We start from the raw sequence: 19,863 nt of genomic DNA, 5'->3' as shown, positions 1-19,863 counted from the left end.
GACCCCGAGAGCAAAAGTAGCCAAGTGCGGCTTTAATTCTTCCTCCCATCTCACACATATTTTTTTCCATCACCATGTCCCTTTAGGGGCTCTTTAATTTTGCTGTGTGGGAAAAAAGGTTATTTTCTATATATGTATATATATGTATATGTATATATATATATACATAGTGTAAATTATTATATTGATTAAAATTATTAAATGGATGCTGCCTTATTGGGGCAATAAAGCCCTCCCTACACTTAGACCTACCCCTAACTGATAAACATTATTATTAAACATGTTAGATACTATTTTCACATTTCAAATATTTTTCTCATTGTATTAAAAATAAATGCTTTTCCGATCTGATTTGGGAAAAGAGAGTAGAGCGAGTCTAGCATAAGATGGATTCGAGGGTCGATTTGTGTCAACTTTGCTATTGCTACTGTTGGCAACTCCAGCGGAGTAAGAGTAAATAGCCTCTGCCAACAAGGCAGTGGCTCAGTGAATTTTCTGTGAATGTGTGAGACGTCTGATTCATTAGTGTTGTAGAGAGATAAAGAACAATAACAAAGTGCAGTAAACTGAAATTATTTGTTCAACGTTATTGTGTTCATTAACAATCAACATCACTGTGGGGTTGAACATGAACATCAGTCGGAAATTAAGTGTTAACAGTGACATGTTTTAGATTTTACCCCTTATCCCAGCACAGTATTTATTCAGAGGGTAATCCGCAATCATGGCAAAAAAACAGCAGTCCAAACAGGCAAGAAACCAGGGAGACAGCTCAGAAATGCAGTATTACACATAGCAAGGCTTCGCAGTGAATGACAAGATGAACATGTAAATAAAGAGTTATGAGTCTGGGCAAAGGATTATGGGTAATGTAGTCCTTAATGGAGTGTCTGTCCGGGGTGGAGTGCCCTCTGGTGGTAATCGGGTATTCAACACAGAGGAATAAGACATATTTGGAAGGGATTTGTTTTCTCTCTTTTTTTTTAATACATTCTCAGTTAGGGAAAGAAAGGGACCCCACATTTTCATTAACAAACATGACATCCCGAGGCTTTAAATATCACACATAACTAGCAATATTTGACATAAGTTCCATCCATTAATCATATGAGAAAGGTGTCTGACTTCCAATGTCTCAGAATGACTCCGCATCCAGAAGCCACAGCTATAGATATCATGTCACATTAATGTAACATATAAACCATAGTTCCTGTATCTTTGTTACACCGCCAGCACAGTGCGGTATCTCTTAGTTTAAGTCTTGCCAATCTGTTAAGAGTCCAGTAGCATCTGTTAAAATGTTTAATATTCATCAACTGATACACTTGATACAACCTTCTTCCACGCTTCTTCCTTAATCATCCCCCCTAAATCTCTTTCCCATGCCACTTTAAGACCCATTTAATTAGGTGCAATAACATCTTTATTGTTGGCATAAAGCATTTTCCTACACATCTGCTCTAGTTTCACATCTCTTCTGCGGTTGATTTTGGATAATAAAATAACCTCCTTCAGAAGGTTCAGCTTCAAAATAACTACAATCAGTATTTTACATCTGTGTATTTATTTTGATAAGTAAGCAGGACAATTGTCATAATTATCAGAAATTAAATTGTCAGAGTAATACAAGAGCCTATTTGAGGTTTAATATTGGGTCATTTTGCCAGGTTGGTTTATCCCTTTTTGTAATTTTATACAGCAAATGCTTATAGTTTTCAATTTAATTGGACAAAATAAAAAGCATCAGTGAAACTTAAGTGAACAGTTTTTTTCTCTTCCTTTCTCTTCCTCAAATGGAACTTGTATAGCCTTGTTTGTAACTTGGTCTACTTGTCTGGTTGTTTAAATCTCTGGTGTTCATTTGAACTGTTAAAGTTTTGGATGTACCAAAGGAGCTTTTGTGTGATATTACACAGAAGTATGCTTTCGGTGTAGGGTAAACTGCATTAAAGGGTTACTTCACCGCTTTTTCATATTAAACTGTTATTCCCTTAACTAAGACGAGTTGACACATCCCTCTCTCGTCTCAGTGTGTGCTCTTAATCTCTCTGACGTGCGGTGACGATCTGATAGCATTTAGCTTAGCCCACTAAGCCCAGTTCATTCACTATGGTACCAAACAGAGATCAAGTTAGTACCAAACACCTCCACTTTTTCCCAATTTAAATACAGTTACACGAGTAGTTGAACGATCAAGTATGATGACACAAAATAAAATGTGGCGCTTTTCTAAGCGGATTAAAAAGGAGAACTATAATGTATGGCGGAATAGCACTTCTGAGAGTACTTCGGCTCGGCGCAGTAAAAAGCCTCTGCTGAAAAATCCTCCCTCCCAGCTTGTTTGGTACTGCAGAAATAAACCATACACTCATGTTTTCTTTGTAATATATTTATTTCCCACTTGATATTTCTCTCTAATTCTAAACTTTTGCATAACTTTTTTGCTTCATTATTCTTGACTAAAGAACCTGAGGACTGAAACCTCACAGTCCAGCATCATCACAGCTTTCTGTCAGTTAGTGGCTAGAGATGTTGATCACAAACTGACGTGCAGCACACACCCTTCAGCTCACTGACTGAGACTGACACTTCATTTCCACACGGTCTCCTGCGTTTGTAACAGAGGCCAGCTAGTAGTAGTTGCTATGCGAGTAAACCTCACTCCTCTGACCTCAAGAGATGCTCTACGACCGACGCTAGAGGTTGCAGCCTTTAGCCTCCTTGTTAGAGCGTCCGACTCTCATGCCGACGGCCCCGGGTTCGAGTCCCGGTCCGAACATAAGGGGTTACACGGTCATCCTGGATTACCGTCTTGAGCCCACACTCTAAAAAATGCTGGGTTAAAAACAACCCAAGTTGGGTTGAAAATGCACCGACCCAACAATTGGGTTGTTTTAACCCAATGGTTGAGTTGTTCTTACCCAGCAATTGGGTTGTCTTAAGCAACATTTAACCCAACCACTGGGTTAAAACAACTCAACCACTGGGTTAAAACAACTCAACCATTGGGTTAAAACAACTCAATTGTTGGGTCGGTGCATTTTCAACCCAACTTGGGTTGTTTTTAACCCAGCATTTTTTAGAGTGCATGATCATAGCCAGGGTTGAGCTGACAAACTGTCTTGAAGCATCCGCACACCTGCTGTCCACGCGCTCCGCTGCTCTTACAGTCATCCTAGACGACCACAGCCTTACGGCCGCAGCAGTTCTCACAGCTGCAAGAGTTCCTGCGGACCGCAGCGCTGCACTTCACTTTACTGCAGTCTGACTGGAGATCAGCCGGTGGGAAACGGCACACTTGGCGACAGTTGTTCATGGGTGACTGATCACAAGACATAGTGTGAGCTGAAACATTGAAAGAAGAGATCGATGGATAGCAAGAAACACACAGTCAGCTTTCTGAAGGGAATGGTTATCTTAGTTGAATACTAACATGTTTTCAGTCCTTTCTCCTGATTGTATTTGAATAATGACTGTGTTTTTGATCAACAGCTCTCGCCACTAACTGACAGAAAGCTGTGATGAGGATGGACTGTGATCTTTCAGTCCTCGGGTTCCTCTGTTTAGATGAATTAAGGGAAAGTTAATGTTGAATTTGAACAGTTAATGAACCTGGAAAAATCAGGCTGTAATTACAAAGAAATAACAAATGACAAATAAAAAGACTGTGCACATGTGGATGGATTGTTTCTGTAGTAAACATGCACTTGCGTTACTGAAATCAAACAGAGATCAGCACAGAAGGTGGTTCTGGTACAGATTTTCACGTTTTAGTATCCAACTAAAAGCACACCATCTAAAACGATATACAAAAAAAATTGTGAATCTGTATGTAGGCTATTTGATCCTAATTGTGTTAGTTTAATATGTATAACACCCCCTTAACAACCACAATGAACATCGATAGGCCTACTATCCTGCATACAATGTAAACAGACAACAAAATATTGAATTAATAGTGTTCATGAAAGTATCAAACATTACACACAACATCGTTCTCCACAGAGGATAACTCATTATTCGACACTGAACTGTCCAGATTCCTGTTTAAAGAGGGGCGTGTCAGATATCAGGTGAAAATCAACAGGAGATTCACTATTAAAGAGTTTATAGTTTATTTGTTTGAGGCTGTGCACATTAATAAACATGAAATGTAAATGTGCCAGAATTAGCCCAAAAGGCTACTTTTCCTCTGCAGACTCTTGAAAGAAATGCTAAAAAGTCAACCTAAAAACAAGGGCAGAGCATCAAATATAACGTTATATAACTATATTATCTTTTTATCATAATTAATTTGAAAATTATCTGTGTATTTTTAGGTTATCATTTTACCAATTTTATTGTATTTATTAATTTGCCTGGTATTACTGTCATCTGCTCAGCAGGTAGCAGTTTGTGAGATTGTGTGGTCAGGGTTGCCAGGTCTGTGCAGCAAAACTAGCCGAATGACCAGTCAAAAATAGAGGGTACACTCAAAGAACAAGTGTGTGTGTGTGTTTAGGACACTTCTATACAAATTCATTGGATGGAATTCCTGCTCTCAATTCAATATTTTTAGTTTTTTAGTCAGTTGAGTTGTTGAGTTGTTTTTAGTCAAATTAGTTAATTTAGCATTTTATTTTATTTTTGAATATGCTTGTTGTTATAATTTTTTTTTAAGGCAAATGAAATTGATAACAGTGTTTACTTCACATAATAAACTTTTATAAATGTAACAACAATTAAGAAAACGGCACATATAAATATTAGGTAACCGTGACAAATTCAAATGGTTTGTATTTACTCAAATAAATTGTGCCAGTTTTACTTGAATTTTTTTTTCATATAACTAAATTGTTATTTGTAAAAATTGCTCAATATAGTTGTGTGCAACCACTTACCACATATTTTTAAAGTAAATTCAACAAGTCATTTTTTTGAGTGTATAGATTAATGTCACTTTCCTGCCGGAAAACTGAGCTGGACTGAGTGGCAAAACATCTTGCAACATAACTGAATATTATTAGTCTAGAAATCTAGACGCACCCTAACGGCAGCAAATCTAATCTGCCGCGAGTGTCGTGTAGCAACTCTCAATACACTTCTGAGCTGTAAATGCCAAACTCTGGTCGGGCCAATCACATCGTGTATAGAGTCGGTGGGCGGGGCTTAACATGATGGCAGAGTTGCGTTTGCGTGCTTCTAGTAAACACAGAAACTGGCGAACGGCGGTCTTTTGAATCAGCTTTGACCGCGACTCTGGAAGACTTGGAGTTAAGCTTTTCTCTGAGAAAAGAACAGAGAACAGCTGAGTTTTTGGGCAATGAGTTTTACCGACCGGATACCGCGAAAGTTTAATCTGTCAATGACAGATAGCGCTATCACATGCAGAGGGAGTTTGAAAGACAACCGTTTATCCCGCCCCTCAGATTGAGCTGTCTATGGTGAGTTTCCAGACCAAACATCTTGATGTGGGTCTGGCTTGTCAGGCTAGAATATCATAGGAGACACTGCTAAAACAAAAAACAACTATCTTCTTACTACTCGACAGTGTTCCTTACACCTTACCGTAGAACCAGAGCTCCATGGACATTGACATGTGGCCTGGTAAATATTATATTTCTGCAATACTGAAGACTGCATTTCTATAGGATCCTAGTTTTTGATCAGGCATAACATTGTAATCTGCATTGCAATCTTCTTAATATTGTGTTGGTCCGCCTTTTGCTGCCATCGATGCATGGACTCCACCAGACCGCTGGAGGTGTGCTGTGGTATCTGGCACCAAGATGTTAGCAGCATATCTTTTAAGTCCTGTAAATTGTGAGGTGGGGCCTCCATGGATCAGACTTGTTTGTTCAGCACATCTCACAGATGCTCGGTTAGACTGAGATCTGGGGAATTTAGAGGCCAAGTCAACGCCTCAAACTCATAGTTGTGCTCCTCAAACCATTCCTGAACCATTTGTGCTTTGGGTCAGGAGCATTATCCTGCTGAAAGAGCCACAGCCACCAGAATACCGTTTCCATGAAAGGCTGAACATGGTCTGCAACAATGCTTAGGTAGGTGGTACGTGTCAAAGTAACATCCACATGGATGGAGGACCCAAGGTTTTCCAGCAGAACATTGCCCAAAGCATCACACTGCCGCCGCCAGCTTGCCTTCTTCCAATAGTGCATCCTGGTGCCATGTGTTTTTTTGAAACATGTCAAAAAAAAGACATGATTCATCAGACCAGGCCTCCTTCTTCCATTGCTCGATGGTCCAGTTCTGATGCTCACGTGCCACTGTTGGCACTTTTGGCATGGGGACCTGCCAAACTGCAATGCACTGTGTATTCTAATAATTCGAGCTCCAGTAGCTCGTCTGTTTGATCGGACCACACGGGCCAGCCTTCGCTTCTCACGTGCATCAGTGAGCCTTGGCCACAACTTTGAGGACAAAATGTCACTTGCTGCCTAATATATCCCACCCACTAACAGGTGCCGTGATGAAGAGATAGTCAGTGTTATTATTGGTGGGCCCTCCCACCAATGTGGGAGGTCATCTGCTTAAAATAGGATTTTTCCTTGATAATTAAAACATTAGAAATGCTTTAATGTTAGGCCTTTAATTTTACTAAATGTTTGAACACACATTCTAGACTAATAGTACATTTAAAATGGTAAAATCCCACAAATTGATTTATGGAAGTATGTAGTGAAAAAAAGAAAATGACAAAAATTTAAACTTTTTGCATTTAAGCAGTGGCAAAACTCGGGTGCGCCTTTAGTTGCATTAAACTATTTAAGTGAGATGCATATTATTTGTGTGAGGATTCATTCCCTGGAGCAGTTTACTTCACATGCCATTCTCATTGAGGATGAACTGTGACTGACTAGAAGGCAGAATGAAGCATTTTGACTTAACAAGCTTTCTTGACATTAAGCATGACTAGTTCATTAAGACTTATTCATATACAGCTGCATAATATTAATATTATTTTGTTCTGCACTGTGAGATGAGGCTACATATAATACAATTATGTAAAAGGTTTATTAGAATTAGAGGTATTGGTTTGGTTTAGTTATATTTCTAATTTATGTTTATATAAAACAACAAAAGACTATGGTATGGTAAGCATGTGCAATTACAAATGAAATTTCATTATAAATGAGCATTTTAGTCTAGATGATGACGAGTGGCATTGTGTTATACTCTCATTACTTTCTCATTAAACCTCCCTCCCCATCATTTCTTAATTGACACAATTTGCTTATGTAACAATGAGAAGATTGCACTGATGCTGTGTTTAGGTTGAATGTGTGAGACTCACCCTAAACACTTAACTGTCCCTGACATGAAACGGGAAATTCTTCACACTCTTCAGCTCTGAGCTGTGGATGGGGTGGAGATAAAGATGTGGATATCACCATATCACCCTGTAGCCCAAGACTGGTTTCCCACTGAAGCTAAGCAGGGATGAGCCTGGTCAGTACCTGGATGGGAGACCAACTGGGAAAACCAGGAGCTGCTGGTAGAGGTGTTAGTGAGGCCAGCAGGGGGCGATCACCCTGTGGTCTGTATGGGTCCTAACGCCCCAGTATAGTGATGGGGACACTATACTGACAAAGAGCACCGTCTTTCAGATGAGATGTCAAACCGAGGTCCCGACTCTCTGTGGTCGTTAAAAATCCCAGGATGTCCTTCGATAAAGAGTAGGGGTGTAACCGCGGCATCCTGGCCAAATTTGCCCATTGGCCCCTGTCCATCATGGCCTCCTAATCTTCCCCATATCCTGATTGGCTTCATCACTCTGTCTCCTCTCCACCAATCAGCTGGTGTGTGGTGAGCGTTCTGGCGCAATATGGCTGCCGTCGCATCATCCAGGTGGTGCTGCACATTGGAGGTGGTTGAGGAGATTCCCCCCTTCAATGTAAAGCGCTTTGAGTACCTTGAAAAGCGCTATATAAATCGAACACATTATTATTATTATTATTATTATTATTATTATATATACCGGACCACAGAGGAGAAAAACACCAGAGCGAGGGAAGAGTTGAGAGAAGAGCCTTTCATGGGCTCTAAGTTTTTAACTCAAATTCTGGTATTAATTTGGAAAAGGGAACTACAAAACATTTTACCTTGTAGATTTTGCGAAGGTGCATTTCACATTCATTTATTTGAATTTTTAAAACACTACAAAAAACATTTGTTGTCACTATTAAACACTTTTAACTGTATGTGGGAGGCAACTGAATGTTCTTGAAAATTAAAGTCAGTGAATATTTAATGAGGCAAACACTAAAGCATTGCAATTCATGATTTGCATCACCAAAACTACCAAAACATGGCTTTATCCAATGGCAAGCACTACCTGTTTTTGAATGGCTATTTAAAGACAGTTTTGTCTTGCCATTTATTCTCTCCCAATCTCTCTCACTTTTTTTCTGTTGCAGCTCACACTATGTCTTGTGAACAGTCAATCATCAAGTGTTGCTCGGTCGTTTTGCAGTCACTACACTGGATGATTACAACAAAGTGCCATGCTGCGTGCCAGTTTGCAACAATCATTGCAGTTGTCCTTGCAACCATGTCCCATCATGCTGTTGTAAGAGCAGGAGCAAGAAAGTGGCATGCTGTGTTAAACCCTCGCTCTAAATCCTGCAACTGTGTCCCACCATGCTGTGTTTATGATTGTAATCCAGTTGCCTGCAAGGATATTAAACACTGCAATGGGGTGCCACCATGCGGAAACAAGGTGATCGGGCGTTTTCAAATTATTGATTCAGGAGATTTAAAAGAGGCTTTCTGCAAGCCGGTTTGTGAGCGCAGCACTGATGTCATGCCATGATCAAGACGTCAAGAATGTCAGCTGTGACTGCAAAGGCGTGCAGCCCTTTGAAAACAAGATGACTGGGCACTTTCCAGTCATCAAACCGGATCTGGAAGGGCCGTGATGCAAGCCGACTCATGCCCATGCAATTGACAACATTCATATGATCACTGATGTTGGATTGTGATGACTACAGTCCTTAGATTACAGTCAAAAGTGTGGCAAAAATGAATTGCTTTGCTTGATTATTTTCTGTAACACTGCTAAAAGTACAAATAGTTAAATGGAAAATAAAGATGTTGAAATTAAATTGTGTTAATGCACTATTTCTCTAGTAAAAAAAAAAAAAAAAAAAGTTGTTTAAAAATGTATAATTTCTGTACCACTGTCCGGCCCAAAAAAGTAAATTTAAAAATAGGCCTCAGGCCTAGCACAGAGCCCAAAATCATGCTGCATTTCCACCAGAAGCTCCACATCGCTTCACTAAAGCCCGTCTGTAACAACGTTAAACTAGCCCCATCATTTCATCAACAAGTGGAAGTTTTATCAGAAAACTACTCCAAAAGAAATCACTCGTATCTAGCGAGAACGTAAGACGAATATGATTAAAGCGGCTGTTTGTTGGCATTTCTGTTGTAAACTCAAATAACTCAAGAACTCAAAGAATTTAAAACCCAAGCATCGACAGTTTGCCAGTTTTAAAAAATTAAGATTGCAAATTATTCACAATAACCGTGATTTAAGAAAAAAATTACTTTTATTCAGTTAGGTCTGTTTCTGTTTATTTGTCACAGTTGCAGGATAGTATGATTACATCCCAATCATTTGTACAACTTTTCCAGCCAAAATACAACCCCAGGAACTTTAGCACTCTCTCCAGTGATAGTCCAATTACAGTTAGGCTTTATTTTCAGTTAGAGAAACAAAGGAAGCTCTCGAGAAAGAGTTTCTTTATTTTATGACATATGCAGAGCTAAATCTGGATATCATTCATACTGACAAATTTTGATAGCCAAATGATTTGTCAAGTGGATGTATTTACACTATTTACTATGGTAATGGTTTGCTTCCATTTAAATATTTCTGGTTGTGGATCAATGGACCAGCTCTTTACTCTCACAAGGATCCTGGGAGTATGCTCATCTGTTCTACATGAGCTTTGTATGATCAGGTCCCCCAGGAGATATACTGTGGGAGTATGGGGTGAAGGGGGTTCCTCCTTAGGGCTTTCCAATCCCTGTTCATCCAAAGTGAGAGATGACTCGGCAGTAATCGGGATCATGGCCATATTCAGGATCACAATGTCAGGCTCAAATTGTGAAAGAATTGTTTGGAGGGAGCATGAAGTATCACACATGAGTCCAGGCATTAAATTCATTGAAAGTCTTTGGGATGTGCTGGAGGAGACTTTACAGAGTCCTAGACCTTTGCATTGGCTATACAAGATCTTGAGTAAGAATTGCACCTCTTGATTGAAATAAATGATGTGATGTTATTTCCATTAAGAGGTTAAAGCCAACACCAACCTTAACAAACTTACCTTTTCCAAAGCTGAAGAGGTTTTGTCCAAGAAGAGGAATCGTATATATATAAACAGGGTACATTTTTGGTTCTGACATGATTGATATTAGACATTGACATGACATTAGGATATGCACCACAGGAAGTCATCAACCAAACCAAACCAAATGAAGAAAATTTGCATAGTTTCCAGTCATTTAGTCTGATGCACCTGTACGTTTTATCAATCATGGTCTTCCTTAAGCTGTTTATCCTAGAAAACCATCATGCTTTAATATTTGAACATCACCACCTGTATCCTCTCAATTTTGAACATTTACCATTTAATTTATGAAACACAATCTGCATTTAAGAATCACATGAGTGCAGTCAAGCAGCCCTGCTGTCTGCTATAGATCTCAGATCTCACTCGCCTTTGGACATATGCAAACATATTACAAAACATACAGAACCATAAATGTTACTGGAGATAACAAATCAAAATTCAAAGCTGACGTTCTCAGCCTCATCCAAAATATTTATTTCAAAACATGCTATTTAAAATCAAACAAATTCACGCCCCTTTCCGTAGAATAAAAGTAATTGCCTCCTAGACTGTTTTTAACTTAGTTTATAAGTTAGCAGATTAAATGAGTTCTTTATAGGGGAAAATATTGATTGATTTACCAGTTTACAAACGTAATGGTATCAGGTCTGAAAGGAACACTCCGCTTTTCTTCTTTTTTTAAAATTTGTTTTCCCAATCTCCGGGTCTGGCAGTAGCACTTTTAGCCTAGCTTAGCTTAAATCATGGAATCAGATTAGACCGTTAGCATCTCGCTACTAAATGACCCAAGACTCTTTAGTTACATCGTGTACTAAGACCAACGGAAAATGAAAAGTTGTGATTACGCTCAAGTCTAGACTGATATGGCTGGGACTATACTCTCATTCCTGCATAATATTCAAGGAGCTTTGCTGCCAGGCCATGCGTGCAGTGGCGCAGTGATATTATTCAGTAATGTGTTGTAGAAATAATTCCTTGTAGTTAATGAAGATGAATGATGGTTAGAAAGCTGTTCATTTGAATTATTTTCAGGCAACTTTCCTTTCCTCTCATTCAGAGTTTGCATTCCAGAAAACAATGATTTGCTTGGCTAAACCTGCATTTGCATCACTAAATAGTGAACAATGGTGCCACTTATCTCTTAAAAATGGGGAAAACTGATGAAAAATTATTATCTACACAAAAACTGTGAAGAAACCTGTTCAAATGAATATTTTAGGGAACATTGTCCTTTGTAAGAGTGACAAGGATCAAAAGCTCACCGATATGAGTTATGGTCATAGATGGATAAATGGATTAATGCTCATTCGATGATCACAATAGTATGAAGATGGGACATCAGCACATGACATAGCCTATGTGACAAATACGTGCACCAATTAAGTGAGCTTTTTAAAACATTACATTTTTTATTAAAATTATATACATTTCAGAAAATGTGAAGGAAAAACATGCACTCTAAAAAATGCTGGGTCAAAAACAACCCTAGTTGGGTTGAAAAATTGACAAATTCAGTGACTGCCAATGAATGGGTTGTTTTTGAATGGGTTGTTTTAACCAAAACCTCTCCTCTCTTCTTTGACCTCTCCCTCCTTCATCAGCAGCCAGTTCTCCTCATCACAAACTGACACGCACATCTCAACAACTAACACACACATGCTCCCATCCTTCTCTTTGCTCGTCGAGGCAGAAATCTCTAAACTCATTCTTTCCAATCACCCTACTACCTGTCCACTTGATCCTATACCCACTCACCTCCTTCAGGCTATTTCTTCTTCAATCACTCCTGCACTCACTCACATTGTCAACACTTCTCTTCACACGGGCACCTTTCCCACAGCATTTAAGCAGGCTCGGGTAACCCCACTGCTTAAGAAACCCTCTCTGAATCCAGCACTTTTAGAAAACTACCAACCAGTATCCCTTCTGCCTTTCATTGCAAAGACCCTTGAGCGAGTTGCGTTCAATCAACTCTCAATGTTTCTTGAACAGTGCAACCTCCTGGACAACAACCAATCCGGCTTCAAAAGCGACCATTCGACTGAGACTGCCTTGCTCTCGGTAACTGAGGCACTGAGACTGGCAAAAGCAGCTTCCAAATCCTCAGTGCTCATTCTGCTGGATCTGTCTGCTGCTTTTGACACAGTTAACCACCAGATCCTCCTGTCAACACTTAAGAAGACGGGGATCTCAGGAACTGCTCTCCAGTGGTTCAGGTCTTACCTCTCTGGGAGGTCCTACAGGGTGTCATGGAGAGGTGTAGTGTCTAAGTCACATCATCTAGCTACTGGGGTTCCCCAGGGCTCAGTGCGTGGACCACTTCTCTTCTCCATCTACATGTCATCATTAGGTTCTGTCATTCAGAAACACGGCTTCTCCTATCACTGCTATGCTGATGACACTCAACTCTACTTCTCATTTCAACCAGATGATCCTACAGTCAGTGTTCGTATCGCTGCCTGTCTGACAGACTTTTCTGACTGGATGAAGGAGCATCATCTTAAACTCAATCTTGCAAAGACAGAATTACTTGTTTTCTCAACCAACCCAGCACTTCATCAAAATTTCTCCATTCAGCTTGGTTCATCGACCATAACTCCATCAAGGACAGCCAGGAACCTTGGAGTTGTGATTGATGACCAGTTAAACTTCACTGACCACATTACTGCAACAGCCCGGTCCTGCAGATTTGCTTTATACAACATTAGAAAGATTAGACCCTTCCTATCAGAACAGGCTGCACAACTCCTGGTCCAAGCTCTTGTTCTCTCCAGAGAGCACATGTTACGCCTCTCTTCATCAGACTGCACTGGCTGCCAATGGCTGCTTGTATCAAATTCAAGGCACTAGTTCTCGCCTACAAAACAACCACCGGCTCTTCCCCCTTATACCTAAACTCGCTTGTTCAGACTTACACACCCTCCAGAAGCTTGCGTTCTGCAAGTGAACATTGTTTTTCGTGGTTCCATCCCAAAGAGGCATGAAATCTCTCTCACAAACCTTTTCCTGGACCGTTCCCACCTGGTGGAACAACCGATCTTAATTCTAGCAGCTGAATCTGTAGCCATTTTCAAAAAACATCTTACGACACATCTTTTCCAGCTCAGCTGCACATCACCAATAAAGAATAGCACTTAAATATCCAAGTACATTTTCTGTTTGTTTGTTTATAAAAAATAAGAAAAAAAGTGTAGCCTACACAGAAAAATAGGGTGTCAAAATTGTACCTTTAGGGGTACAACAGCTTGTCGCTGGGGGAGTACCCTTAAAAGGACATCTTTGTACCTTTTTTACTCCTAAAAGTTGCATATTAGTACCTTTGAGTACAAATGCTTACCTTAAGGTACTACTATGAACCTTTTTGTAGTAAAAATGGTACAAAGTATGGTACAAAGTACTGCCCCAGCGACAAGCTGTTATATCCCTAAAGGTACAATTTTGACACCCTATTTTTCTGTGTCTGTACTATGTGCACTGCGCTCGGTTAACTGAGACTTGTTCCAGCTCTTGCATGCTGTTGCCCTTGTTTGTTTAGTTGCTCCTATTGCTCTCCTCATTTGTAAGTCGCTTTGGATAAAAGCGTCTGCTAAATGATTAAATGTAAATGTAAACTCAATGAATGAGTTGTTTTGAATTAGTTGTTTTAACCCAATGAATGAGTTGTTTTGAATGGGTTGTTTTTGATAAATTCCATTAATATTCTCCTACACTGTATTATATTTATTTTATATGTTAATATAAGACATTGTATATCTATTGTGTCTCTTTGGCAGTTCTGCTTTTATTTTGGAAAAACTTCTGATGTTTTTTGTGACGCTAAACTTCCTGCTACTCGCGCTACACAATGTGGTGCTCGCGCATCGTTGGAAGATTGGTAAAACTTGTAAACACATTAGTTATTTATCATTTTCATCGATTTTGAATCTTGGAAGGCATTGTGATTTACTTTACTATTTTTAATTTTGTATTGTTCGTGCATGTATTTCTAAGAGTTCGGAACTGTGAGAGTGTGTCGAGCTAGAGAGCATGCTCGATGATGGCAAACACTTTGCTTAGCGCCCTTGAAGAGAGGAATGAGATATGACGAAAAAATGTGCGGAGTGTGTATTATTATCAGGGGATTTTGTTTAATGAAAGAGAATGCCATTACTTCATTTGTTTATGGGTTAACTGCACGTCATCAATATAAAAACAATATATTCTTTCTGTGAACAATTATAATGCATTGAATTTAAATTTTTTTTAAAAAGCATGTGCTATTTTATTTATCATAAAGGCTTAACAACACATAATTTCATATTGGTTATTATTAGTTAAAATTATTTGTATTGGGTGTAAGCATGATTAATATGTGAACTTCATTTATATGCAAATTATTTGTGAAGCTACAAAGAAGCATTTTGTATTTCTTCTGTTTTCTTCTCTTAGTCTTCACAGTGTTCTCTGCGTCTTGATCAATAAATCCAAGGGGCCGCTACAGTTTTAACCCAATGAATGGGTTGTTTTAACCCAGATGTTTGGTTAAATGTTTGCCCAATGTGCTGGGTTGTTTTATTCAACTAAACTCTTGTTTATGACTCTATTCCTTGCTTAAAATTAACCCAAAGTATGTTGGAAATTAACATTTTTTAATATGTTTAATAAATTAACACACTTAATACGTTTAATTAATAATAATCAAACAATAAACATTTATCAAATTGCTTATTAATAATTGTTCATGTTGCCTCTAGTTATTATGTACTACTATTTTGCATTTCATTTTAAGCTAGCCATATAGTATTTTTAAACAATAGTTGGGTTAAATAAAACTGTCTAGCACGTTGGCAAACATTTAACCCAACCATCGGGTTAAAACAACCCAATCACTGGGTGTGTCCATTTTCAACTTAACTTGGGATATTTATCTATTGCAATCAGTTCTTTAAAAAAAAAAAATTGACAAAACAAGCTCAGGCTGTCTTCAAACACTTGCATATAGTTTTTTAACAATTCATCAAAATGATTAGTGTATTTATGTAAATTCTGCAGGAGGACTATAGCATGATCAAAATGTCACAGCGTATGGGAATAATACAGTTAACATTGATTTTAATGCATAAGATGTAAACAAGATGTTTATTTTTTCACTGCTTCTATTTATTGAGCTTTTTTTTAAAACAATCAATGTAATGATCTTCAAATGACCTGTGTTTAAGACACTGAGTATAATGTTATTTGCAAAACTCACAGACTGAAAGCATATAGTTTCTAAAAATACATCAAATCTATGACATGCAAACTCACTAAATGTATAGTTTGAAAAGTTTCAAAGTGATGTATCATCAGATGTTTTTCAATTTAAACAAGGTATAAGCATATATAAGACATACATTATGCAAATCAGAATTACTTCTACATAAATTATACACTAATTCACTGTTTTTAAGTCAAATAAAGGACTACATTATATTATAATTTCTTCAGCTCTTCTCATATTCTCTCTGAAAAAGAAAAAAGAAAATGCTACATTATTTTAATATATTCAACTTAATTATGTGAATAAAGCAGCATAAATGTAATAAGTCTGCCAAATGCATAAATGTGTCTTTAAATATACATTTCAATTTTATTTACAATATTTTTACAATAGTTTTAGATTAAACTCAGACAATGACAATTTTTCCGTTGTGAATATGAGCAATGTATTGACTGAAACACAAATATATGCTGTGGTTCTTACCCATCTCTTGGATAACAGACAAAGTTAAGTTTCTCTTCACAGTCTCGGTTCTCCCAGCGTTTAGTTTCCAGGTTTCGAGATCCACAGTAATGGCCGTTGGCAGGGCATGCTGGCAGCTGGACCAAATGTCCCAGAGATTCCCTGCTCACCCAGAACCAGGAGCCTGACAGGAAGCGCAGACCTGTCCACACACTGTGGGTTTGAGTGACCGCAGCCTTGCTTTGGGCTTGAACAAGATGTAAACTGGTTGGCAGACTGGCCAAGTCCGAGTGTTTAGTCCTGCAGTGTTCTAACGCTTCCTCCCAGCTCTTTTTCTCCGGTACCAGAATCAGCTCAGGCACCCACTTGTAACAGAAAAAATTATATTTGAGAGAACATCTTCTGTCCATCAAATCACCAGCTAAACTAATGCCACAAAAGTCATTGTTTGGGTTATTTGGTTGACCAGGTTTCCAAATCATAAAAAAGTTTTCACTTCCATCACTCCACACCCAGCTGCCGTTCGCAGAGGGCTTGCTCAGACCAACCCAGCCCTCTGTGTTATTCTGAGCAGCTGTATCTCTATTGAACCTGAGAAGTTCCTCTGGGCTGTCTATGGTGGACAGGTCCACATAATTCTCTCTGCAAAACCTTTGAGCATCGCTCCAGGACACAGGGTTACTAATAAAAAAGTGTTTCCTGATCAAAGTTAAAGTCAGCTCACAATGAGCTGAGAGGAAAAGAGTAACCCAGACAATCTTCATCTCTTCTGAGGAAAGCCAGTCAGCGAATACGGTCGTAAGGCAGACTCGGTAAATATATACAGGTGCACATGTCCTATTTGTTAGTCAGCAATGTATGCAAATATTCACTTGATCAAATGTCACAGCACTTAAAAATATATTATTTTTGTTTAATATTAAATCTGTTATGGGGATTGTTTTATTGCACTAAAATCTTTTTTTTTTCAATTTACTGAAAGGCTTAACAGTCTAATATCAAGAGCAAAATATAAATATAAATGTGTGTTTATTACATGCTGTTGTATTAAAGTTGTTACATTTTTGTTCCTGAAATCCACCAGGATTATCCAGATTTTTCTGGATCAGAGGTATCCCTAGACATAAAGCTCTACTGGGGCTCAGACCGCTCATGAATTTTGTGTGTGCCACACAATGGATACAAAGTTTCTTTTGCTTAAAGGTGCACTGCATGTGTAACTTTTCCGTCCGCTAGAGGTCACCTGTTCAAAATAAAGGCGTAGCTTGATGATGCCAAGTTTGAGCGCAGAATCTTGGGAAATATGGTCAGTCAGTCACCTTTAAATTGAAATAGCACTTTTACAATGACAATTGTTTGAAGATAGGCAGGAAGATAATGCAACATAATTTTATTTGGCTGTACAGCCCCTTCGCAGAAAACGGTGATGTTGTTCAGCTATTTTTAATTATCATATAGTGTCAATGCGGGCAGATCAGTAATATAGTTTAAATATAAGTCTCCTCAACTGAGCAAGGTGACGGTGGCAAGAAACCAAAACTCCTTTAGGGCCAGAATGAAGAAAAAAACCATGGGAGAAACCAGGCTCAGTCGGGGAGCTAGTTCTCCTCTGGTCGACGAACAAATAGTGTATGATTATAAATCTGGCAACATTACATGTCAGAAGTCACATTAGATAAATAGATATCCGTAAGATTATTCAAAAGATTGGAGTTGTCACGCTGGAGACGGGTTAAATGAGGATGTTGTGCCGGCAATTACAGGGGGAGTTTAATTGACACGCACTGCAGATTTTTCAGGGATGTGTTGGTCATCTGATCTGGATATGGCTGACTGCAGTAAACTTCAATAAAATATGGTCTTCACCCATAGACCATAAAAAAGAAAAAGAAAAACCAATTTAAATTAAAGCTAAAGCTTCAGTCTCCTCCCTAAAAAAGTCTGTTAGTGCCTCAGTGACAACTTCACTCAGAGAAGCCGTCAATCCCAGCTGTCAATCCTAGCATCTAATAATAAACTTATTTGATGATGTCCTCTTTTATACTCAGAAGGATAACTTAGAATGCAAAGAACAACATATTATACAATTATTGATTTTATTAGGAAAATATCATATACATAAAAAGAAGTGGGCTCAATGTAAACCAAGCTTTTCACATTTTGTAAATGACTTTAAATTATATGTAAACCTCTTGAAAAAAAAAAAAAGCGATAAAAAGATGTAATGCCTTAAAGCACTGCACTTTATGTAATTTTAATTTTTTTTTTGTATTTTTTGTATTTAATTTCCTGGCCACTAGTGTTAATGCGAGGTTGTGAGTATGTAATACCTTTTGTTCTCATGGCATTGAATACAAATAAATAATAATAATAAACAAAAAAAAAAAAACAATCACTTGAAATGAAATCAGTGTGATGAAAACTGCCTACAATCACCGAAACCAACTTTGGGGAAAATAATTTGAAGTGTAATTTGATTGTTAAGTTTTGTCTCACGGAGGGGCAGGGGTTATGACCTATACTGGGATCGGCCACCTGGGGGCGATCGAGGCGCGGAGGCTTCAGTTTCTGACCGTGCTACAGGCTTGTTTTTACCTCACAGCCAGTGGAAAATAATAAGGATAGGACTTGGGCAGTAATCATGTTCATGGATACAAATATTAACGTTACTGTAGTATGCAATAGAGCAGGACCGAGTGTTGTGGGAGCTGAGGAAGGCCGCAGGAGCGCCTCGTAAGCAGCGGGACTTTTAATATGACGGATCACGGGACACAGTCGCCGGCGCAATTTCTGCTTTTCCGGTCATGAGTATGAGGTAACACAGCTTTGTTTATCATATTAGATACATTTAAGTGTGTTAAAAATGATGTTATTACGTTACTCTGTGCGTTTGCGGCTGCTATGACGTTACACACTGTAGTGAGAGTAACCATTTCTTCTAAAGTGCAAAATAAACTGGGAAACCGAGAGTAAAGCAGATATGACAACTGACATGCGACTCCCTCACATGTCTCAGTTACTTAGTTTAAAAAGTTATTTCTCATGATTTACAACTAGTTGAAAACATTTGGGATATTGTAACTAACATTACTCAACTGAACAAAATCTATAACACTGGCCTGGTTTTGGGATATTTTACTGAAAATGTTTTATATTGCAGATTTAACCCTCTATTCCTACTACACTGCAACAAGTAACGTACTGGGAAAGGTAAACGTGCAGAAATACTAGGCATATTTATGAAAAGATTTATCTAAGTATCTTCTACATACTTTACATGAACATTTTCATGTTGTATATAATAAAACAGAAGAGAACTTTCTTGCAGATTTGCGTTCTTCTACATTACACAATGATAATAATGACTAATTCATTTTTTTTTTTAAAGAATTTACATTTACGACATGTCAAGAAACCAGTCATTTTATGACAACAACTCAAATTAAGAGCATGTATTGATTGTAAAAAAACGAAATAGGCTATTCCCGTTTCCCAGCCAAGTGCACCACTGGTTTCCTCGAGATTTTCTTTCGGGGTTTTTGATTTATGTGTAAAATAAAGCCTTTGGTAAACATAACTTGACTTTATTTGCAGCAAGGCTTTTATTGGTATAAAAAAGTCTTTTTTTAAAATTCAGTCTTTTAAAAATTAAATAGTATCACAAAATCTCAGAAATGATTCTCACTGTAACGATTAAAAAACAATTAAAGTAAAACTCTACAATCAATGTTATGCCTCAAATTATGTTGTTTCAGCTTCTATTAAAGGGATAGTTCACCCCAAAAATTCTGTCAATAATTA

This window comes from Pseudorasbora parva, chromosome 6 (genome assembly GCF_024679245.1).
Source record: "Pseudorasbora parva isolate DD20220531a chromosome 6, ASM2467924v1, whole genome shotgun sequence".
Classification (NCBI taxonomy): Eukaryota; Metazoa; Chordata; class Actinopteri; order Cypriniformes; family Gobionidae; genus Pseudorasbora; species Pseudorasbora parva.
Note: the sequence above shows the minus strand (reverse complement) of the source record.